General features: G+C 42.1%; 1 protein-coding gene across 2 annotated transcripts in view; it reads left to right on the top strand.

Moving 5' to 3' along the window:
* The window catches only part of LOC139560061 (gap junction gamma-1 protein-like), a 42,771-nt gene that overhangs the window by 2,035 nt on the left and 16,258 nt on the right, over positions 1 to 24,478 (top strand). Inside the window, exon 1 of one of the 2 annotated variants that reach the window (XM_071376554.1) lies at positions 21,957 to 22,369. The exons of the other annotated variant lie outside the window; for it this stretch is intronic. The gene's annotated coding sequence lies outside the window, so the exon portion shown is untranslated. Of the gene's footprint in view, positions 1 to 21,956; positions 22,370 to 24,478 lie in introns of those variants that run through there. 2 annotated transcript variants of the gene reach the window in all.

Raw genomic sequence — 24,478 nt, 5'->3', positions numbered from 1 at the left:
CCTGTTGGCACAATTCAAAAGTACATGCTGTATATTAGCAAAGCAACAAGGTCATTGACCTTACACTCTGGGTCATTGACCTGACACTGAAGCACACTTGAAATGTGTGCTTCAGACAGAAAGTTCCCAAAAATGTTTTCTTCTCTGAAAACACATTACTATTAAAATATATTTCAGCCGGACATTGCTGCTATACAGTATTAGGGCATTTCAGTATTATTATGCACATGTTCAATGACTTCATTGGTAGTCTGTATGTAATCAACATTCTCAGTATGGCAAACCTCTAGACATGTGCTGTGTGTTGATAAAGTAATAGTTACTCAATGGCAATAAAACCTATTGAGATTCATATATATTATTCTGCATGTCACTTGGCCTTCCTTGCTCATAGTATTGCATGCAGTGTCCTACTGTACAGCTGAATATGCTCAGTGTAGGCTCACCTCAGGCCAACCACCTGATGCTTCCTGTGAGTCTGAACCAACAAGTCAGAAAATACTGATCCCTTAATTTAAGAATGATTATGCGTAGAATAAACAATATCTTCTATATTCTCAGTGTACAAATGGGAAAATAATTGGGCTTTTGCTATGCAGGAACAAACCCACTGTTGCACAAACTAGTTGAATCAAACATTTTTCAACATCCTTTGTCAAAGTATTGACGTGGAATCTATGTTGAAAATACATTGGATTTGAAAAAAGTAATCAACGTAAATTATTGTTTTTTCCGGGTGAAACTTCAACCACAGGATTCTGTCACCATAGTAACCAACTTTCAATGAAGATGCACGTCTGCATCTCAACCAAAAATCTAAGTTAAAGAATAGGACTGAATCAAATCAAACTTTATTTAAAGTGCATTTAAAGTTTGATTTGATGTTGTCCTATTCTTTAACTTAGACTTTTGGTTGAGATGGAGATGTTATTCCAACCTATCAATTATTAATTTGTAGACAAACTGGAATTAAAGCCAGACTAAGTCAGTGGCACAGATGGAACGATCAAAGCAGTAGACACATTTCCTTGCATTGACAACCAAACACAATTCAATATCACTTTTGAAATACAATAAATAGCCTATTGTCGACAAGTTAACAGATTATATGTTGGACACGTCACCAACTCAACCAGAAATAAAAGTTGAAGAATGGAGTTAAGCCAGTGGCTCAGATGGAACTATCCAAGCAGTAGATACATCTCCTTTAAATGTTGATATTTTGTTGCATTGTCAACCAAACACAATATGACCTTTACAGTAAATAGCCTAAAGTTAAGGCCATCTTACACACTAATGTAACATTCAAATCAAAATCAAATCAAATTGTATTGGTTACATACACATATTTAGCAGATGTTATTGTGTCTGTAGCGAAATGCTTGTGTTGAGGCATAATACTGTTATGTAGTCTGTAAACTTGATGATTAAGATGGAGGCGTGCGTGGCCACGCAGTCATGGGTGAACAGGGAGGGTAACGTCTGCTTCCAACTCACACCCTCAAAAACCTAGATCCCCTGAATGCAGCTCACTTTTCAGCCCACTTTCCAGCTCACTCTCCCAAACACCTAGATCCCCTGAACGCAGCTCACTCTCCAGATCCCAATCACCTGAATTCTAATCACCTGTTCACACACCTGTATGCAGTGGTGGGCCGTCAGGGCCTGCAAGGCCTTCTCTGCTGGCCTAAACATCATCAGAATATAATTTTTTTTTAAATATATTTTCCCACAAATATGTATTAAATTATTCCCCAGAGTAAGAGTTATACTCTTCATTTCATAGCTTTCCTCTTGGTTGCACTGCTTCCAGCCCCAGGTTGAGATTTGGAGGGCTGGTCTTTATGTTAGATCTTTTATCCAATCATATTCAGCCATCATGTGTTGCCAGGGGTCTAAAATCTGCTCTTAGGCCTTCAGAATCAACAGTGCAGGCGCTTGTAGCTTAAAGTGAATGGAAATTAAAATTTTGTGTCAACCAATCAGCTTTAGAGTTGGCTATTGTACGCCTGCTGGCTGGCTCCAGTGTTACACAGGAGCCAGCTAGCAGGCGTAGGGCGTCCACGTCTTTTGATTGGATTACCAATATTGAGAGGCAGGTCCTATGGGCAGGTCTATGCAGATCTAGGAAACTGAATTTGATAAACGAATTAATTCGCGTACTACCTAAACTGTTTTTTGAACCCACAATGGCGGAAGGAGGAGAAGATATCGATTTGGTCGAGGATATAATTATAACGCCATTCTCAAGACGAACTTTTCAAGAAAAGTTAGACATTGTAAGGAGAGGTCGCCCGACGCCACAAAGCCTGTCACACAACAGCTCTGCTCCGTGTAGCGCAGGAATGATGAATGCCCTAACTTCCACCAAGGCTGCTTCGCTGTCAATTGTTTATGGCCGCAACAGACGTCGGATTGAACAGACATCGGGTTTTACTGGTTCGCTCCACAGATACCGAGAAGCACTGCAAACTGTACTGCTGGGAATGCCTATTATTTGCAAGTGATCGATTTGGTGTTTGGAGCCACACTGGCTTTGCACACTTGAGTTATCTAACCAAGGCAGCAACGAGACACCAAAGTACGGCTGGGCACTTACAAGCAATTGTGCTTTTGAAAACTTTTGGGGACACCGGAATGGATCTACAGCTCAACTAACAAGCACGCAGGGCAACGGAGCTGCACAATGAAAAGGTGAAGGGAAATATTGAAAAGACTCATTGTTTGTGTCATGTTTTTGGGTAAACACTGTTTACCCAAAAATTTAAATTTGTCAATTTCAAGGTGACGCAACGCCTGGTTATGGATTAATTCGGGTGGGACTGTGTAGTACCTCACTGAAGGCCTAGGCCCCAGGCCCACGGCACGCCACTGCCTGTATGTCATTTTCACACACTATTTAGTTCAGTTCTTTGCACCCCATCACTGTGAGGTATTGTTTGTTTTGTGACACACGTCTTTCGGAGCTCTGTTTTTCTCGTGATTTACTCCTCCAGTGTATGATAGTTTTTGCCTGCCTCACTAACGACACCTTTTGCCTATTCCCTGCCTGTACTTTAGCCTATCGGATTTCCTGTTATCTACCTATTTCCTGATCTCTCAGACTACGTTACTAGCCTTTTCCCTGCCTGTACTGTTGCACTTTTGAACCCACTGTGTATGACCTTCTGCCTGCCCCTGGACCCAGCTACCTGCCACCTCCTGTGGTCCTTTGCAATAAACACCTACTGCACTCTGCGCTTGAAACCAGCTCTCTGTCTCCCCTCGTGATCATTACAGGGAGTACAGGAGGGGGCTGAGCACGCACCCTTTGGGGCCCCTGTGTTGAGGGTCAGCGAAGTGGAGGTGTTGTTTCCTACCTTTACCACCTGGGGGCGGCCCGTAAGGAAGTCCAGGACCCAGTTGCACAGGGCGGGGTTCAGACCCACGGCCCAAGCTTAATGATGAGCTTGGAGGGTACAATGTGTTGAATGTTGAGCTATAGTCAATGAACAGCATTCTTACATAGCTATTCCTCTTGTCCAGATGGGATAGGGCAGTGTGCAGTGCGATGGAGATTGCATCTTCTGTGGATCTATTGGGGCGGTAAGCAAATTGAAGTGGGTTTAGGGTGTTAGGTAAGGTGGAGGTGATATGATCCTTAACTAGGCTCTCAAAGCACTTCATGATGACAGAAGTGGGTGCTACAGGGCGTTTAGTCATTTAGTTCAGTGACCTTTGCTTTCTTGGCTTGAGGAACAATGGTGGATATCTTGAAGCACGTGGGAACTGCAGATTGGGATAGGGAGAGATTGAATATCTCTGCGAACACTCCAGCCAGCTGGTGTGCGCATGCTCTGAGGACGCGGCTAGGGATGCCGTCTGGGCCGGCAGCCTTGCGAGGGTTAACACGCTTAAATGTCTTACTTACGTCGGTCACGGAGAAGGAGTAACACATCCATGGTCATAATTTCTATATATGAAGTGTGCATGTTCAAGATAGCATTCATAGGTCATCGCAGGTCTGTGAGATCTTCACAATTGCTGTAATAATCTGTGCAGAATCTCGAACGGCGTTGATCACTTGCACACTGCACACTGCAATCCAGGTCATTTGGTTGTGCTATTAGAGAGAAGCATAGTGATAACATATTAATATCATATAATATAATTTTCATGAAATCACAAGTCCAATACAGCAAATGAAAGATAAACATCTTGTGAATCCAGCCGTCATTTCCGATTTTTAAAATGTTTTACAGCGAAAACACAATATGTATTTATATTAGCTAACCACAATAGCCAAAGACTCAACCGCATATTTTCACCATGTTTCTACCGCATAGGTAGCTATCACAAAACCGACCAAATAGAGATATAATTAGTCACTAACCAAGAAACAACTTCATCAGATGACAGTCTTATAACATGTTATACAATACATTTATGTTTTGTTCGAAAAATTTGCATATTTGAGGTATAAATCATAGTTTTACATTGCAGCTACCATCACAAATAGCACCGAAGCAGGCAGAATAATTACAGAGAGCAACGTGAAATACCCAAATACTCATCATAAAACATTTATGAAAATACATGGTGTACAGCAAATGAAAGATAAACATCTTGTGAATCCAGCCAATATTTCCGATTTTTTAAGTGTTTTACAGCGAAAACACAATATAGAATTATATTAGCTTACCACAATAGCCAAACACACAAATGCATTTATTCACCGCAAAAGGTAGCTATCGCAAAAACCAGCAAAAGATATAAAATGAATCACTAACCTTGAACAACTTCATCAGATGACAGTATTATAACATCAGGTTATACAATACACTTATGTTTTGTTCGAAAATGTGCATATTTAGAGCTGCAAACCGTGGTTATACATTGTGAATATGTAGCAACATTTCCCCAGAATGTCCGGAGCTATTTTGGACACTCACCTAATCTGACCAAAGAACTCATCATAAACTTTACATAAAAATACTTGTTGTATGGCAAATTAAAGATACACTGGTTCTTAATGCAACCGCCGTGTTAGATTTTTAAAAATAACTTTACCATATCATACAGCTTGCGTTATTACGAGACAGCGCTCACCAAAACGGCGGAGAATAGGAATCAACATTTTCCACAGAAATACGAAATAACATCATAAATTGTTCTTACTTTTGCTGAGCTTCCATCAGAATCTTGTACAAGGAGTCCTTGGTCCAGAATAAATCGTTGTTTGGTTTTAGAATGTCCTTTTCATCTGTCGAATTCGCGCCACAATGCTAGCCAAGGTTGATAACGTTCCCACCCTCTCTTGACGCAAAGAATGGAAAACTCCAAAAGTCCCAATAAACGGTGAATAAACTGATAAAACTCGGTTGAAAAAACCTACTTTACGATGTTATTATCACATGTATCAAATAAAATCAGAGCCGGAGATATTCGCCGTGTAAACCGAAAGCTTTTCAGAAGCTAATGTCGAGCTCCGCCTCGCGCCTTGGTAGACAAAGGAAATTCCTGACCTGCCACTCCAAAAGCTCTCATTCGACCTCAGATCAAGCTAGACACCCCATTCCACCGTCCACTGCCTGTTGACATCTAGTGGAAGGCGTATGAAGTGCATGTATATCGATAAATATAAGCCAGTTGAATAGGCAGGCCCTGAAACAGAGCCCCATTTTCAGAATTTTCACTTCCTGTCTGGAAGTTTGCTGCCAAACGAGTTCTGTTTTACTCACAGATATAATTCAAACAGTTTTAGAAACCTGAGAGTGTTTTCTATCCAATAGTAATAATAATATGCATATTGTATGATCTAGAATAGAGTACGAAGCCGTTTAAATTGGGCACGATTTTTTCCAAAGTGAAAACAGCGCCCCCCTATTGCCAAGAAGTTTTAATACTGTATGTTGTATAAATAAACAAAATATCTGACATTGTATTCCCATTTGAACTTTGATATGCTATTAAATGGCTGAAAGAGCAGTGATAGACATTCAGTGACAACTAAACCAAAAATCAGATACTGCGTAGTGATAACGCATTGGAAATTCAACAAACTTTTGGCTCTCTTTTTGATTGGGTGAATATAGGTTGTAATCTCATTGATCAATGTTTCAACCAGAAATTACCCAATTATCCACATTGAAGTGACGTCGTGTGCCCAGTGTCAAGGCTCTGACCATGTGAAAGATGCACCATAGACTAAGCTATCAGATTCAACACATTATTTAAGTATAGCTAATGTGTTTCTATAACCATTTGCATAAATATCTGATGTAGATGTGTAATTAGTGACCAGCTTTTAATTGCGTCCCATGAATCTTAATAACACGTACGTTTTGAAACTCTACGGTGTAGCTACAGTCCAAGCAGAATAAAAGCTTGTTAATTCTCTTACTAAGTAGGCTTGATATGATCTGATTTCCTAATTCTGACCAAACATTTGCTGTAGCATTTGTTACAGGCTAGGCTAAGGGTTGTGTAGTGGTACAAGATAGCCTTTTGTCATATTGTTGCAGTGGACTACTAGCCTGAGACAGCAATGCATGCATGACCATTCAGATACATGGATGCCACCTAGTGTTTTAAAACCTCCAGTGGCGAAAACAGATGTGATGGGGGAAATTACATACTGTACCATTAACAATGAATATGACCTCTTGCATTTAAGAATACGATTATATTATTTGCATATAGCACATGGTGTATTCTCTCCCTACCTGTGAATACAATATATTTTATTGTTTGACCAACCAAAATAAAACATGTAAAACATGCAACAATGCATTAGTAAGTGGATTTTAATGAGGTTATACACCACATAAATTCTTATAAATATTGTATTATCATGTATTTTCTGGCCTCTTATCTGTATCAAAGTATTTTAATGAAATCGGCATCATCTTTTTATACTCTAGCATTATCTAACTATCAAACATACTCCACATAAAACCATAAACAGGCCCTAACGAGCTGACATCAACACCTTGATCTCATTACTGTACTAGTCATGTAATATCACTTAGATGGTGGCAGGAGCAAGAGTCATAGATATACGATTCGGCTGTCAGCTATTGTTGTGTAAGACAACACGGCATGGAGGAGCTAGGCTGATAGGCTGATGCTATCATATTAGGCCTGTGGGAGCGCTGCCAGTGGCTGAAGTTCACTGAGTTGGTGGTTCTGTCTCTTACACTGCAGTAAAAGGCTAGCTTACTAAGAGCTCTGGGGGTGGTGCTTTACTAAGCATTTCTCTGCTACTGAAATCCAAATGACCCTGAATAGGTCTGCTGCTCTTCGGGCCAGGCCTGGTTCCACCCCATGACATGGTCAGTTATGACAAGATAATGTCAAAGTTTAAGGACCTCCAGCACTCCAAGCAAGCTTTGTTGTTTGTTGCTTGGTTTGTTTTAAGGGGGAGTTGTGTGGAGTGATTCTCCTCTTGACCTGATAATCATGCAATGTATTTCAGAGCACATTGATATTAGAACATTACAGTAATTATTTTGCTGTATAAATATGAATGTAATATTATTTTTTATATATGTGGATCGCATGGTAGAATCTTGTTTGAGTGTTTTTTAAATTCTGTATGGAGGGCATCATTATATAATCCAGAATGTGATTATTGCACATTTATAACAGAGAGTACTTAATTGGTAATCTTCTTAAATTAGGGTAAAGCAGGGGCTTGAAGACATTTGAAATTTAGTTTTAGTCTATGATAGGCAATGTAGAATAGAATAATGGGAAGTGCGAAAAATGTGTGTGAGAAGAGCAGGGGAGTGTGAAGTGACCAAAGGTTGTGATGTGGGTCGCATAAGGATGACATGGAGTCAGCTAGTAACTTCCCAAACATCTAATCATCTTGACAGACAACATCGTAATTGTGAGCTGTAGGATATAACACTTTCAAATCCATTTTTTTTCTCTTAAGATTCAACTTAGATATTAGCAATGCCTTTCTCTTGCTTGCTGCCTTATTGAACGTTTATAACAATGCCTGGTGCTTTCACCTCAGAACCCAGGTGAATGGAAAATGTGGTGCTCTTCTGGCAATTTTCATGCATTTTTACATGAAGCGGCTTAGAGTGTCTTTGATTTGAGTGAAAGACATGGTTCTTGCCAAGTAGACAGTACTCAGCACTCTTTAGAACATATATGGGTGAGGAAAGATACTGTATGTAAATGCTTATTAGATATTCCCGAGCAAACAAGAAACATTCCCACAACATTAAGCTTCCCATGAAGATATAGTTAGGGTTTTACCTAACATTAGGATGATAACCCAAAAACATTCAAAGAATGATAAAAAAAATATATAATAATTTAATAAAATTTTCAGAAAATGTTTTAAATTAAATATCCTTGGAATGTTCTACTAACATTCACTCAAATGTTGTGCACAACAGCTGTAATAACCACCACAGAACATTCCCCAAACGTTCTCATTAGGTTTCCAGGTAACGTAATAACAGAATGTACCAGTGATGTTTTTATACATACTGTCGCAACAAAATGTGAGAGCAATAGAAATGTTTCTGAGTAAACATTACAGGAATGTTTTGCTAATGTTGGTGAAGATTCTATTAAAAACACCCATAACAACAACCACCATGCTCTCAAAAAGTTATAGCGTGACGTTGTGTCATGTTTGTTCCAATAACGTTCCCTAAACATTCTTCAGCAATCATGTCTCGATTCAATTCAATTGGTTCTGAGAAAAAATTACTGGAACATTAATGGAGATGTCATCCGAGACAACTACACATGTCTAGGATCTTAATTTGACCAGTTTCTCACAGCAGGAAAATAATCTTAGTAATGTGAATTAATAGGTGAATTATATTTAATTGAAATGTTTGTATGGGTTATTACATTTTTTGTTAGGACAAATCAAGTCTGAAATGTTAAAGTGGTAATTAAAAACTTTAAGCATTTTTAAACCTTGGATACACAACAAATTTTTTTTACTGCGGTGCAGGAAAATTTGTCCTGCAACAGGGTAGTCTAATTAAGATCCTGTATAGGCCTAACAACCAATGATGTATATTGAAAACAACAAACAGCCCAGCAAACCGGGAACATTCCCAGAACATTAGCTAACATTCCAATTAAGTTCCAGTTAGGGATTGAGTTTACATTAGGATGATAACATCCCACAAACATTCCAAGAATGTTTTTGATCACCAATATATATTTTTTAAGAAAATGTTTTAAATGAAATGTTCTCCTAACATTCATTAAAATGTTGTTCACAAAATCTGTAAAAACTTCTACAAAACAACATTCCCCTAAGGTTCTCATTAGGTTTCCAAGGAATGTAATAATACAATGTTCCGGGTAATGTTCTTGGAACATACTGCCGCAACAAAATGTGGGAGCAATAAAAGTTGTTCTGAGGAAACATTGCAGGAACGTTCTGCCAATGCTGATTGATATGTTATTCAGAAAACCCATAACAACAATCAGGGAATATTCCTAAAATGGTCTCATAAAGTTATAGTGACATTATAACATGATGGTTCTAATAAAGTTCCCTGAACATACAGCGCCTTGCAAAAGTATTCATCCCCCTTGGCGTGTTTCCTATTTTGCTGCTGTCATGCCCTGACCTTAGTTTTCTATATTTTCTGTATTATTTTGGTCAGGTCAGGGTGTGGCGAGGGTGGGTATGTGTGTTTTTACCTTGTCTAGGGTTTTTTGTTTATCTATGGGGATTTTAGTATGTCTAGGTAATGTAGGTTTATGGTGGCCTGAATTGGTTCCCAATCAGAGGCAGCTGTTTATCGTTGTCTCTGATTGGGGACCCTATTTAGGTTGCCATTTTCCATTTGGGTTTTGTGGGTAGTTGACTATGTGTAGTTGCATGTCAGCACTCTGTTATTTATAGCTTAACGTTTGTTTTGTTGTTTTGTTAGTTTGTTTAGTGGTTCATTCGTTTATTAAAAAAGAATGTATTCACATCACGCTGCGCCTTGGTCTCCTCACTACGACGAATGTGACAGCTGCATTACAACTTGTCATTTAAATGAATTTTTTTTTGGATTTCATGTAATGGACATACACAATATAGTCCAAATTGGTGAAGTGAAATGAAAAATATTACTTGTGGTGCGTGCATATGTATTCACCCCCTTTGTTATGAAGCCCCTAAATAAGATCTGGTGCAACCAATTACCTTCAGAAGTCACATAATGTCACGTTCTGACCTTTATTTTCCTTTGTTTTGTCTTTAGTTAGTTTGGTCAGGGCGTGAGTTGGGGTGGGCAGTCTATGTTATGTGTTTCTATGTTTAGGTTTGTCAATTGGCCTGATATGGTTCTCAATCAGAGACAGGTGTTTTGCATTGTCTCTGATTGGGAACCATATTTAGGTTGCCTGTTTTCACTGTTGGTTTGTGGGTGTTTGTTTCCTGTGTCTGTGTTCGTGCCACACGGGACTGTTTCGGTTAGGTTACTTTGTTATTTTGTATATTTTGTCGTGTTCAGTTAATTATATTAAAACATGGACACTTACGACTCTGCGTCTTGGTCCGATCCCTGCTACACAGCCGTTACAGAAACATCCACCAACCAAGGACCAAGCAGAGTGGTAAAGGACAGCAGCAGCAGCAGCAGCGGCAGAAGACACAAGATTCATGGACTTGGGAGGAGATTCTGGACGGCAAAGGACCCTGGACTCAGCCAGGGGACAATCGCCGTCCCAGGGCAGAGTTGGAGGCAGCGAAGGCAGAGAGGCGCTGGTATGAGGAGGCAGCACGGCGACGCGGTTGGAAGCCCGAGAGTCAGCCCCAAAAATTTATTGGGGGGGGGGAACACGGGGAGTATGGCTAAGCCAGGTAGGAGACCTGAGCCAACTCCCCGTGCTTACCGTGGAGAGAGAGGGCGTCGTTCTGGTCAGGCACCGTGTTATGCGGTGGAGCGCACGGTGTCCCCAGTACGCGTGCTTAGCCCGGTGCGATACATTCCAGCTCCTCGTATCGGCCGGGCTAGGTTGGGCATCGAGCCAGGTGCCATGAAGCCGGCTCAACGCATCTGGTCTCCAGTACGTCTCCTCGGGCCGGCGTACATGGCACCAGCCTTACGCATGGTGTCCCCGGTTCGCCAGCACAGCCCAATGCGGGCTATTCCACCTCGCCGCACTGGCCGGGCTACGGGGAGCATTCAACCAGGTAAGGTTGGGCAGGCTCGGTGCTCAAGAGCTCCTGTACTCCTTCACGGTCCGGTATGTCCGGTGCCACCTCCACGTACCAGTCCTCCGGTGGCAGCCCCCCGCACCAGGCTGTCTCTCCGTTTTCTCCCTACAGTTGCTCCCGCCTGTCCAGCGCTGCCAGAGCCTTCCTCATCTCCAGCGCAGCCAGAGTCTCCCGTCTGTCCTGAGCCGCCAGAGTCTCCCGTCTGTCCTGAGCCGCCAGAGTCTCCCGTCTGTCCAGCGCCGTCTGAGCTGCCCGTCTGTCCAGCGCCGTCTGAGCTGCCCGTCTGTCCAGCGCCGTCTGAGCTGCCCGTCTGTCCAGCGCCGTCTGAGCTGCCCGTCTGTCCAGCGCCGTCTGAGCTGCCCGTCTGTCCAGCGCCGTCTGAGCTGCCCGTCTGCCCAGCGCCGTCTGCCCAGCGCAGTCTGAGCAGCCCGTCTGCCCAGCGCCGTCTGAGCTGCCCGTCTGCCCAGCGCCGTCTGAGCTGCCCGTCTGCCCAGCACCGTCTGAGCTGCCCATCTGCCCAGCGCCGTCTGAGCTGCCCGTCTGCCCAGTGCCGTCTGAGCAGCCCGTCTGCCCAGCGCCGTCTGAGCTGCCCGTCTGCCCAGCGCCGTCTGAGCCGCCCGTCTGTCCTGAGCCGCTAGAGCCGCCAGCCAGCCAGGAGCCGCCAGAGAAGAGGAAGGCTCTGGCAGCGCTGGACAGGCGGGAGTCAGGAGCCGCCCGCCAGTCAGGAGCCGTCCGAGCCGCCCTCCAGCCAGGACCCGCCAGAGCCGCCAGCCAGCCAGGACCTGCCAGAGCCGCCAGCCAGCCAGGACCTGCCAGAGCCGCCAGCCAGCCAGGACCTGCCAGAGCCGCCAGCCAGCCAGGACCTGTCAGAGCCGCCAGCCAGCCAGCCAGGACCTGTCAGAGCCGTCAGTCAGCCAGGAGCTGCCAGAGCCGCCAGCCAGCCAGGAGCTGCCAGAGCCGCCAGCCAGCCAGGACCTGTCAGAGCCGCCAGCCAGCCAGGAGCTGCCAGAGCCGCCAGCCAGCCAAGAGCTGCCAGAGCCGCCAGCCAGCCAGGAGCTGCCAGAAACGTCAGTCAGCCAGGACCTGCCAGAGTCGTCAGTCAGCCAGGAGCTGCCAGAGCTGCCTGTCACGCCGGCGATGCCGGAATTGCTCCTCAGTCCGGAGCTGCCCCTCAGTCCGGAGCTGCCCCTCAGTCCGGAGCTGCCCCTCAGTCCGGAGCTGCCCCTCAGTCCGGAGCTGCCCCTCAGTCCGGAGCTGCCCCTCAGTCCAGAGGTGCCTTTCAGTCCTATGAGCCCATTTATTGCGGTTACCAGGCCAAGATCGGCGGGTCACCGCTCGTAAGAGGCCACGGGGGTGGTTAAGGAGGCGGACAAAAACTATGATGAAGTGGGGTCCACGTCCCGCGCCAGAGCCGCCACCGCGGACAGACGCCCACCCAGACCCTCCCCTATAGGTTTAGGTTTTGCGGCCGGAGTCCGCACCTTTGGGGGGGCGGGGTACTGTCACGTTGTGACCTTTATTTTCCTTTGTTTTGTCTTTAGTTAGTTTGGTCATGGCGTGAGTTGGGGTGGGCAGTCTATGTTATGTGTTTCTATGTTTAGGTTTGTCAATTGGCCTGATATGGTTCTCAATCAGAGACAGGTGTTTTGCGTTGTCTCTGATTGGGAATCATATTTAGGTTGCCTGTTTTCACTGTTGGTTTTTGGGTGTTTGTTTCCTGTGTCTGTGTTCGTGCCACACGGGACTGTTTCGGTTAGGTTACTTTGTTATTTTGTATATTTTGTCGTGTTCAGTTAATTATATTAAAACATGGACACTTACCACTCTGCGTCTTGGTCCGATCCCTGCTACACCTCCTCTTCAGATGAAGAGGAGGAAATCAGCCGTTACACATAATTAGTTAACCTCTAATTCCTCCCAAACCCGGATCCGGGAGCACCCCCCACAGTAAAAAAGCTGACTAGCATAGCCTAGCATAGCGTCACAAGTAAATACTAGCATCTAAATATCATTAAATCACAAGTCCAAGACACCAGATGAAAGATACACATCTTGTGAATCCAGCCATCATTTCTGATTTTTAAAATGTTTTACAGGGAAGACACAATATGTAAATCTATTAGCTAACCACGTTAGCAAAAGACACCACTTTTTTTACTCCACCAGTTTTTTACTCCATCAGTAGCTATCACAAATTCGACCAAATAAAGATATATATAGCCACTAACCAAGAAACAACTTCATAAGATGACAGTCTGATAACATATTTATTGTATAGCATATGTTTTTTTAGAAAAATGTGCATATTTCAGGTATAAATCACAGTTCTACATTGCAACTGCAATCTGAAATAGTGCCGAATCTGCCAGAATAATTACAGAGACCAACGTCAAATACCTAATTACTCATCTTAAAACATTTCTGAAAAATACACAGCGTACAGCAAATGAAAGCCCAACATCTTGTGAATCCAGCCAATATGACAGATTTTTTAAGTGTTTTACAGCGAAAACACAATATAGCATTATATTAGCTTAGCACAATAGCCAGAAACACAAGCAATTTACCAGCAGCACAGGTTAGCGATCGTAACAATACAGCAAAAGATATATAATTTTTGACTAACCTTGATATACTTCGTCAGATGACAGTCCTGTAACATCATATTACACAATGCATATAGGTTTTGTTCGAAAATGTGCATATTTAGCAGCACAAATCGTGGTTATACAATGTGATCAGTGGCAACAGGTCATGCATTCTGGCCTGGCCATCTTGGAAAGGCACCTAAGTTTACGATTATTTATCGATTAGATTGACAAAAAAATACAGGTTGGACAGCAAATGAAAGATGCATTAGTTATTAATGCAACCGCTGAGTTAGATTTTTAAAATGAACGTTACTAGACATACAGTGTGCGTTACAGCCAGACTAGTGCCGCAATAATAGCCAGACTAGTGCCGCCAGACTAGTGCCGCAAATGCGTTTACATTTTTCCACATAAATACGGAATAACATCATAAATAGCTCTTACTTTTGGACGAGCTTCCATCAGAATCTTGGGCAAGGTGTCCTTTGTCCAAAAGAATCGTTGCTTGGTTGTAAAACGTCGTCTTCAACTTCGGAATTAGCAGCTAACAATAGCTATGTGGCCACAACATGCCCAAATCCCCAAAACGCAATACTAAGGAAATTCCGAAAATAGCAATATACTCGTATAAACTGATATAACTCGGTTTAAAATAACTTCGTTATGATGTTTCTAACACCTATATCGAATTAAATTACAGACGGATATAGCTAAGGCCGATAACTGAGCGTTTCAAAATGCCATCTTGAGGTCTTGCTTTGCGCAATGACGAACGACGAAAAGAGAGCTCACTTCGTTCCTTGGCCTTTTATAAGCTCTGAGAACTACGTAGACACTCCATTCCACTTCTCATTGGTTACTGACATCCAGGGGAAGGCGGGTGCAGTTCATGTCGACCCATAGGATACATACAGAGCTTTAAACTGATCTGAGAACAGAGCCTCATTTTCAGACCTTCGCAGTTCCTGTCATGGATTTCGCTGCAGAAAGAGTTCTGGTTCACCCACAGACATAATTCAAACGGTTTTAGAAACTAGAGATTGTTTTCTATCCAATAGTAATAATAATATGCATATTGTACGAGCAAGAATTGAGTATGAGGCAGTTTAATTTGGAGACGATATTTTCCAAAGTGGAAACAGCACCCCCTAGATTGAGAAAAGGTTTAAATAAAGTCCACCTCTGTGCAATCTAAGTGTCACATGATCTGTCACATGATCTCAGTATATGTACACCTGTTCTGAAAGGCCCCAGAGTCTGCAACACCACTAAGCAAGAGTCACCACCAAGCAAGCGGCACCATGAAGACCAAGGAGCTCTACAAACAGGTCAGAGACAAAGTTGTGGAGAAGTACAGATCAGGGTTGGGTTATAAAAAAATATCAGAAACTTTGAACATCCCACGGAGCACCGTTAAATCCATTATAAAAAAATTGAAAGAATATGGCATCACAACAAACCTGCCAAGAGAGGGCCGTCCACCAAAACTCATGGACCAGGTAAGGAGGGCATTAATCAGAGAGGCAACAAAGAGACCAAAGATAACCCTGACGGAGCTGCAAAGCTCCCCAGCGGAGATTGGAGTATCTGTCCATAGGAACACTTTACGCCGCACACTCCACAGAGCTGGACTTTACGGAAGAGTGGCCAGAAAAAAAGCCATTGCTTAAAGAAGAAAATAAGCAAACATATTTGGTGTTTGCCAAAAGGCATGTGGGAGACTCCCCAACCATATGGAAGAAGGTACTCTGGTCAGATGAGACTAAAATTGAGCCTTTAGGCCATCAAGGAAAATGGATGGTGCTAAATACAGGGAAATTCTTGAGGGAAACCTGTTTCAGTCTTCCGGAGATTTGAGACTGGGACGGATGTTCACCTTCCAGCAGGACAATAACCTTAAACATGCTGCTAAAGCAACACTTGAGAGGTATAAGAGGAACATTTAAATGTCTTGGAATGGCCTAGTCAAAGCCCAGACCTCAATCCAATTGAGAATCTGTGGTATGACTTAAAAATTGCTGTACACCAGCGGAACCCATCCAACTTGAAGGAGCTGGAGCAGTTTTGCCTTGAAGAATGGGCAAAAATCCCAGTGACTAGATGTGCCAAGCTTATAGAGACATACCCCAAGATACTTGCAGCTGTAATTGTGGCAAAAGGTGGCTCTAACAAAGCATTGACTTTGGGGGGTGAATAGTTATGCACGCTCAAGTTTTCTGTTTCTTGTCTTTCGCAAGCCACTGTACTTCCACAATAAAATGTTGGAGTAATAGAAGTTGTTTTTAAAAAAACAGCTAATGTTGATGGAGATAATTACTTGTAACACGTTTAACATCAAACAAGACACATTCCTGCGAGACTCGTATAAATGTATTCTGTAAGGTTATGACATGATGGTCCAGAATTGTTCTAAAAACATACTTCAATGATGGAAGTCGTTCTGAAAACATTGCTGCAATGTTCTGCTAATATTGATGTGTAATACAACATTATTATCTGAAGTTACCAAACTTTGAAAAAAGTGCACTTACGTCATTATGTTTTATAAGGGTATTGTCATACATAGCTATAGCTTTTTTAAAGAATGATAACCAAGTAGATTTGAACCTGCGATCTACCATTGTCAAGCCCTGTAGGATACTTAGTCTGCTGCACAACAAGGATCCTAATGTTTCTATTGGATTTCCATTTGTACTGAAATCCTTAAATGATGACCAAACTATGGCTACTGTATATGTCTTAGTACATACGCACATCTGTGTACACCTCACAACAATCTGCCAGGCAATAATTTCACATGATTTCTGAAATCAAGTTTGTAGGGAAAATAAAAGTCAAAACCTCCCAACTTTACAGAATACACTGTAAACAGGATTGGTAGAGTAAGAAACAATAGAGGATACTTCTTTTTCTAGATTTAGTTATCCTATCTTTTGCAAAGACAAAAACCACAACCTGGAAGTCGGAGTAAAGGTGTAAACAGCTTTATATTAATTTTAGGCCTATTCCAATGGCACAATGGATCAATTTCAGGGATAACACTCCAAAGCTCCCAGGTTCGATCCTAGCTGTGGACTATATAAAATATAATATATATAAAATATGTCAAAACTATGTTTGTACAATAAATGTCTTATAAATTGTTATGCGATTCCAAATAAATGCCATATGTGTTTCAACTTCAATGTTAGTCTACACCTGTTGTTTATGAATCATGTGACAAATAAAATGTGATTGATTTACATGGATTATTGTAGAACTAACTTCCTCAACAATAAGATAACACTAACACATGAAACAAACCTCTGTGGACTGTTCAAAACTTAATTGTATCATTCTGGGAACATAGGAATAACATTCTAAGAACATTGAGGGAATGTTTTGTGCACCCTGATGTAAACATTGTAAGAATGTCATCACAACTGGACAGATTTTGTGTTTTAGGAACCTATCTCTTGTGATATACCCACACTGTTCCCACAACCTAATTAAATATTCTGGGAACCTTTGAAGAAAGTTTTTAAAAAATCTGGGAACATTCTTGTAACATCAGGTGAATGTTTTTTTTCACCCTAAATGAAACGTTTAATCATCCTCACAACTGGACAGTTCTTGTGTTTTGGGAACGTACTCACTTTTGTTGCCAGCGGTTTTGACATTAATGGCTGTGTGTTGAGTTATTTTGAGGGGACAGCAAATTTACACTGTTATACAAGCTGTACACTCACTACTTTACATTGTAGCAAAGTGTCATTTCTTCAGTGTTGTCACATGAAAAGATATACTCAAATATTTACAAAAATGTGAGGGGTGTACTCACTTTTGTGATATACTGTATGCTTTTCATTACATTTCCGCTATTTCTCTCGACTTACATAAAAATGAAAAGGACATTAATGTCTGCTCATCATGTTCTACCTAAAGGCAATGTCAGTCTTGAGGCTGTTCAGTTCTGTCTCAGTATACTGTCGTACAGAATGTCTGCGTAGAGAAGACTTAATTCTTAGTGTGTTTATACTATCTGAACACAGTAAAACCAAAACCTCCAGTTAGATAGTTAGCAGGCCTAGTGTTCTCATGGAACATGTTTTTGGGGCAGTATGTAGAAATAGACTCTTTGTCCGTTTTTGTTCTAAGAAATGTTGTTACAGTGTATGCATAGTCCTTACGTAAGGATAAGCAAGGGTTTCAGTGGAGCAAGAGCATTTCAACCATTCCACTGCATTCTGAAATTGTTTAGGGCAGTCAAACTTTACAGGCAATTTACGATCTACATCAGATGTACATTATTTTAAGTTATATAAATATATAGCAAAATGCCAGAGAACTTTTGCAGTAGGTTACATTTGTTAAAGTTTGAAACCTGCTTTTTATAGTTGGACCATGTCCACGTCCTTCACAGCTATACTGCAATGCCTTGTTGACTAAGAGTAGACATCCAAGCTCAGCTGAAGGAGGTTTTTCTTGGATAATGTTGGCATCCACCTCTGGGCTCTTCACCCCAGTCGCTTCGGTGGACTTGAGCCTCTGTCAAACTGGCACGGGATGCACAGACCCAAGGGGTAGGATACGATAGGCTTGGCTGAAAAACGGAGAGAAAAGTGAACAAATGAAAGAGGACTGCCACCACTCTCAGGCAGCCTACAGGATATACCCTACTCTGCTCTGCACTGCCCGGTAAGGGCAGTTGGATGATGTAGGGGAGAGGAGAACGGGGGAAAGCACCGGCCGAGTCGCATGCTTTGCTCTGGTGTCTTGTGTCACTCTTTTCTCTGGGGGCCAAGTCCAAGTCACATGGCTTTGCTTGATCTGTTACATAAACACAGACCTCCGTGGCCTCTAGTTGGCTCCCGTCAACTTAGTTCTGCAGAGGGAAAAACTCTCCGGGAAAGTGACATTGGCAAGGGGCTGAGGAGAGGAGAGCTGTTGAGGTGTTCACTACTCTTCTGTCCATGTGTCCTTGTTGTTGCATCATTCCAACTCCACTGCAGACAGACAGCACAACTCTCACTGACCTCTTCGAGGTGACAACTGACTGCCCACGAGTAAATGCTTGTGGCGCTGTCGTTTGAACAGAATGTGCCATTTTGTGCAGCAACAAATGACTAGAAAAAGGAATCTGCAGGTGGTTTATCAACTCAACAGTTCATTGAATAAATATTAACTGAATGAACATAATTTATTATATAATGACTAACTTATTATAACCAGAAAATAACATAAATAGATTAGGCTAGTTACTTGACCATCTGTGTCTTTTGGGTGGCAGCAAGATTTTAGAGCTGTGTATGTGATCCGACTAAGAGAAGAAGCCACGTGATGGTCTGACTGTGTTGCTCCCCCTAGGGACAGCACAGCACATGGCTGTCTAGATGAACCCCAAATGCTCCAGTGATTCCAGCAGCATCCCATCTCCTCCTTCCCTTGACCCCCAGCAGGGGTGCATGCAATGCCAGAACTCCTCAGTCAGATGCAGGGATGGGGGGGAGAAAGGGATGGAAGGAGGAGGGGATGTTTGGAGGCAAAGCCTCTGGAGGATGGGTGGGTCCTTCAGGTCCAGCTGGCTTGGTTTCAGAGCCAGCACCCACTCAGTCCGCTCACTCACACACCCTCACATCTCAACACTAAAATGGCCAAGATGCTCATCTTGCACACTCTCACAGAGCTCTCCACACTCTCTTCAGCCCGCTCAGTTTTCACGCGACTCTCATCACACTCTCATGATTGAATGTTTAGAGAAGCGTATATTTCATGAAGAAGTGTTAAATACTGACTCTTTTTGGAAAATACTGGTCTTTAGATGAAAAATTCTAAGTTAAGTATGACCAGTAACCCTTATTCTGTGTCAGAGGTTTCCAGTGATGTCTGAGCATAAATAAAATACATGTAATTGAATGATAATTCTTGACTTCTGAGTATATTTCTGAGGAAGACTGTAAGTCACTCCACACCACAGGCATATGGTCATTGTAGCACTGGCATTAGCCAGATACTGGTCTCTTTACTGTTGTGCACCAATTTCAGTTAAGCTGACCGTCACTTCCAGTATTAAACAGTAGTACGATGGCTGGCTCACAATAAAAGTGATTGAGGAACAATTTTTTCAATTAGAAATTAAATATATCAGCTCGGATTTCTTCATGGAGACAAATATTTATGGGGAAAGAACCATATGGTATGAATGAGGCACATGGTTTGCCTCTACTGTACTCATAGATGCATGTTAGTCATATGAAAAAAGCGGTCACATGTGCTAAGTAACATTGTGCTTCCAGTTCTACGGCCTGACAAAAAGCCTTGAGTGTAAACACCATGCCGGAAAAGACGTGGAGTGTAGTGTGGAGTGGGACCTGTCCACCAGTCCCATCTCTGGCCAGTCGCCTGGATGGAACATCTAAATATTTGGACACTTGATATGACTGAGTGTACCTGTTGGATACATTGAAGCGGATCTGCTCTAAGGCAATGTGTTTTTTATCTCTGTGTGGCACTTTGGAGAGTGGATATCCCAGCAGGCTAACCCTCTCTCTCTCCATTGTTGTTTGTTATAATCAAGGACATCTGTTGTACTGTATATAAATATACAATTCCAGTAGGTGTTGGTCTGTGTGAGTGTTTGTGTATTTAAATGACAGAGAGAAAGAGAGTGAGAGAGAAGAGAGAGAAGACTAATACTTATATGCGTGACCATCCATATGCCAACCACTATGCAGATGCATCTCCTTTCCACATTGTGTATTTTCAAGGCAAGCAATCACATCCACAACTAGCTTTACAGGTACCCTAGGCATGGGGAAGTGAGGAGAGGCAGTGGTGTGGTGCACCATGTCTTGCTGAGATCAGAGAAGTGGCAGAGAGAGGACGAGCGGTCATCATCTGTGTAAAGCTACAGGGGAGTGAGTGTTGAGCAGTGTTGAGTTACAGGGGAGTGAGTGTTGAGCAGTGTTGAGCTACTGCGGGCTGAGTGTTGAGCAGTGTTGAGCTATAGAGGGTGAGTGTTTAACAGTGTTGAGCTATAGGGGGTGAGTTTTGACCAGTGTGGAGCTATAGGGGGCTAAGTGTTGAGCAGTGTTGAGCTATAGAGGGGTGGGTGTTGAGCAGTGTTGAGCTACAGGGGGGTGGGTGTTGAGCAGTGTTGAGCTATAGGGGTTGGTTGTTGAGCAGTGTTGAGCTATAGGGGTTGGTTGTTGAGCAGTGTTGAGCTATAGGGGTTGGTTGTTGAGCAGTGTTGAGCTATAGGGGTTGGTTGTTGAGCAGTGTTGAGCTACAGGGGTTGGTTGTTGAGCAGTGTTGAGCTATAGGGGTTGGTTGTTGAGCAATGTTGAGCTATAGGGATTGGTTGTTGAGCAGTGTTGAGTTACAGGGGAGTGAGTGTTGAGCAGTGTTGAGTTACAGGGGAGTGAGTGTTGAGCAGTGTTGAGTTACAGGGGAGTGAGTGTTGAGCAGTGTTGAGTTACAGGGGAGTGAGTGTTGAGCAGTGTTGAGCTACTGCGGGCTGAGTGTTGAGCAGTGTTGAGCTACAGGGGAGTGAGTGTTGAGCAGTGTTGAGTTACAGGGGAGTGAGTGTTGAGCAGTGTTGAGCTACTGCGGGCTGAGTGTTGAGCAGTGTTGAGCTATAGAGGGTGAGTGTTTAACAGTGTTGAGCTATAGGGGGTGAGTTTTGACCAGTGTGGAGCTATAGGGGGCTAAGTGTTGAGCAGTGTTGAGCTATAGAGGGGTGGGTGTTGAGCAGTGTTGAGCTACAGGGGGGTGGGTGTTGAGCAGTGTTGAGCTATAGGGGTTGGTTGTTGAGCAGTGTTGAGCTATAGGGGTTGGTTGTTGAGCAGTGTTGAGCTATAGGGGTTGGTTGTTGAGCAGTGTTGAGCTATAGGGGTTGGTTGTTGAGCAGTGTTGAGCTATAGGGGTTGGTTGTTGAGCAGTGTTGAGCTACAGGGGTTGGTTGTTGAGCAGTGTTGAGCTATAGGGGTTGGTTGTTGAGCAATGTTGAGCTATAGGGATTGGTTGTTGAGCAGTGTTGAGCTATAGGTGGCTGAATATTGAGCAGTGTTGAGCTATAGGGTGGTGAGTGTTTAGCAGTGTTGAGCTTTAGGGAGTGGGTGGGGAGGGGAAGGCTGGAGGTGTTGCCACTAACAAGCCTCCCTCAGCTGGGTGGGTGTTAATTTCAATCTGCAGTCAGATGTCCTTAAGTTTGACCCTCTGGTCAGGGTCACTTGCCAGGGTAGGGAGGGAGAGATTTTTTCCTTGTCTTTCTCCTTCTCTTTTTTATACTTCCTTCTTGGGCAAAAGGCTGGCGTAATAGAAAACAGACACGAGTCAGAATGTGAGGCATTCACAGGAGAAAGAGTTCAGTTCCGTCCTCACTGAGTGGATAAGTCAGGAGAGGATAAACAGAAAAGGCTAAGTAGTCTTATTATACAATGTTTGTTGTTTTTACTATGTGGGGGAGATTATGTTGTTGGTAGCTAGTGTGTCACAGCATCAGATCAGGATCAGGATGGACCCTCCATGCCATCGGCACGGACTTGGCATGGGATGGCCGTGAAAATGTGGACAAAGTTATGTCTGAACAGAGTGTGCAGTGCAACTTCTTCTCCAGGTGGGTTTTGTTCATTCTCTCCCAAACCCTAGGATGCGTAGCTCTTTCCTCTGTCATACTGTAGGTGTGGTAGACTGAACATTTTAAATGAGATTACAATCATTTTATGCACAATTCAGGTGTAGAATGTTACATTTTAATTGTATGCCAAATGTAGCATGGTTTTAAATCAACAGGGTAAAAGTATGGTGCAAAAATATGTATTGAGATGAGCCCAATATGTCTCCTCAGGCACCAGTTTTATTTCAAAACATATACATATTTTAGTCCCACTGTGTAAAACTGGAAGGATATTATTTTGCAGCAAATAATAATCTGACACCAGGTCATTTGTAATTCTTTATCATGTATATTCTCTCAGGTCGCTACAACCTAAACATTTGTTAATTTCTCAAATGGGTTTTTCTCAGTTGGCCATAGATGGTGATGTTGCCGCTGCAACAATGGGGATAGAGAGAAAATGTTGAGTTATGGACTAATATTAAGAGAATTGCTATGATATCGTCAGTAAACGTGGTCCTGTGTGGGTTGGGGAGGGGGGGATGGGTGGGTGTTTTGTATTTTTTCTTTAATCCTTACTGTTGTGTCTTGGCTGTGTTACCATAAATAAATAAAACATGTAATAAAAAATATATAAAATCCAGAGAAGAATTCCACGCAATTACGGCAAGGTGTTACTGCAACTTGATTACACCAATAAATACTTGTTCTGTAAGATATAGAGATGTAGTTCTCATTATTGTTTTCTTGTTATACAGATTTGTACCATTTGAAATATATAAAATATTATATATTTTACATGTGTTCAAAATATTGGGTTAGATTACGTTTAATGATGAATAAAAGTGATAAACTATACCTTTACGTTACTTATTAGGACACGGGTCAAAAGTCAAGATCATGAGGGCAAGTCAGGTGGGATCACCTTCGATGGGAGAACAAATCTTATGTTGTAATACGGAAATGGAAAGATAGCCTACATAAAAACAATGCATTTATTTTGTCATATCACACAGTCATTTATTTTCCTTCAGCTAAGTGCGGATACTGAAATCAATATTTACAAGATTGATTGATATTAAGAATAGGGTTGCAAAGCTTGTACTTCAAAAACGTTTAAAAAATGTATTCATATATCGTTTTCATTTTTTATATCTGTGTCCATATTGTCCATGTGTTTCAAGTAGATAGACCATACGATTTAAGTGAAAATAGCATTATTTTAAATTAACTGCAACTCTTCTAACTATTGACTTTTCTTCACAACTACCATCAGTTCGATGCCAAAAGATTGACAACAAATACATATTGACATAGTAAAATAAATATATATAAAGTATATTTCATGCTGAAAGCCTCATATTTAACACCGATGATGTTCACTGACTGAGTTCATGGTTTATATTTAGGATGTTTTACAGATTTGTCATTCTATTATTTATTTTAAAATCCTCAAATGTAATTATTTCAAATATTGTACATGTGGTAAGGCTACACAGAGGGACAGAGATAGTTACAGACACCTGTGATAATCTGAAGTACCCAAAAGGGTCTTGAGATAGATTACATAAAATCCTTGACAGATAGCACAATTCTGGTAGTTTCCTGGTAAACCTTTAAAGTTTCCAGTAATATACCTCCCTTAAGGGAAAAAAAACTAAAACTGGTAGTAGTGCCTACAATTAAAACGTACACATGCATATAGTAATTGCATTCATTAATGCAACATTCTCAAATCAATTTGTTCTATCATAATTTTTCCAATATTATTGTTAAAACATGTTGTTTACAGAAATGAAATATTTATATTTAGTAATCCCCAAAGGGCATGAGCATGAAACATGTTTATTGCTTTCTTGCATGAGTAACTTCTGACATCTAGCATGGAATTAACATGTAGAGTCCTAAAATAAAACACGGCAATATCACACAGCGAAAGACTAATGTGAACAAGTTACACACAAACGTTTTCTCTTTTCCAGTTCCAGTTCAACCAACTGCATAAAATAATGTTGCAAACTACCCACAAACCACTGAATTGCTGTACACAGCAGCCTACCACTTCCAAAGCATGCTCTCATGGGGCACCCTTCATAATAAAGCCATAAT

The sequence above is a fragment of the Salvelinus alpinus genome, chromosome 30, assembly GCF_045679555.1.
Source record: "Salvelinus alpinus chromosome 30, SLU_Salpinus.1, whole genome shotgun sequence".
Classification (NCBI taxonomy): Eukaryota; Metazoa; Chordata; class Actinopteri; order Salmoniformes; family Salmonidae; genus Salvelinus; species Salvelinus alpinus.
Note: the sequence above shows the minus strand (reverse complement) of the source record. Positions and strands in the feature narration are given on the sequence as shown.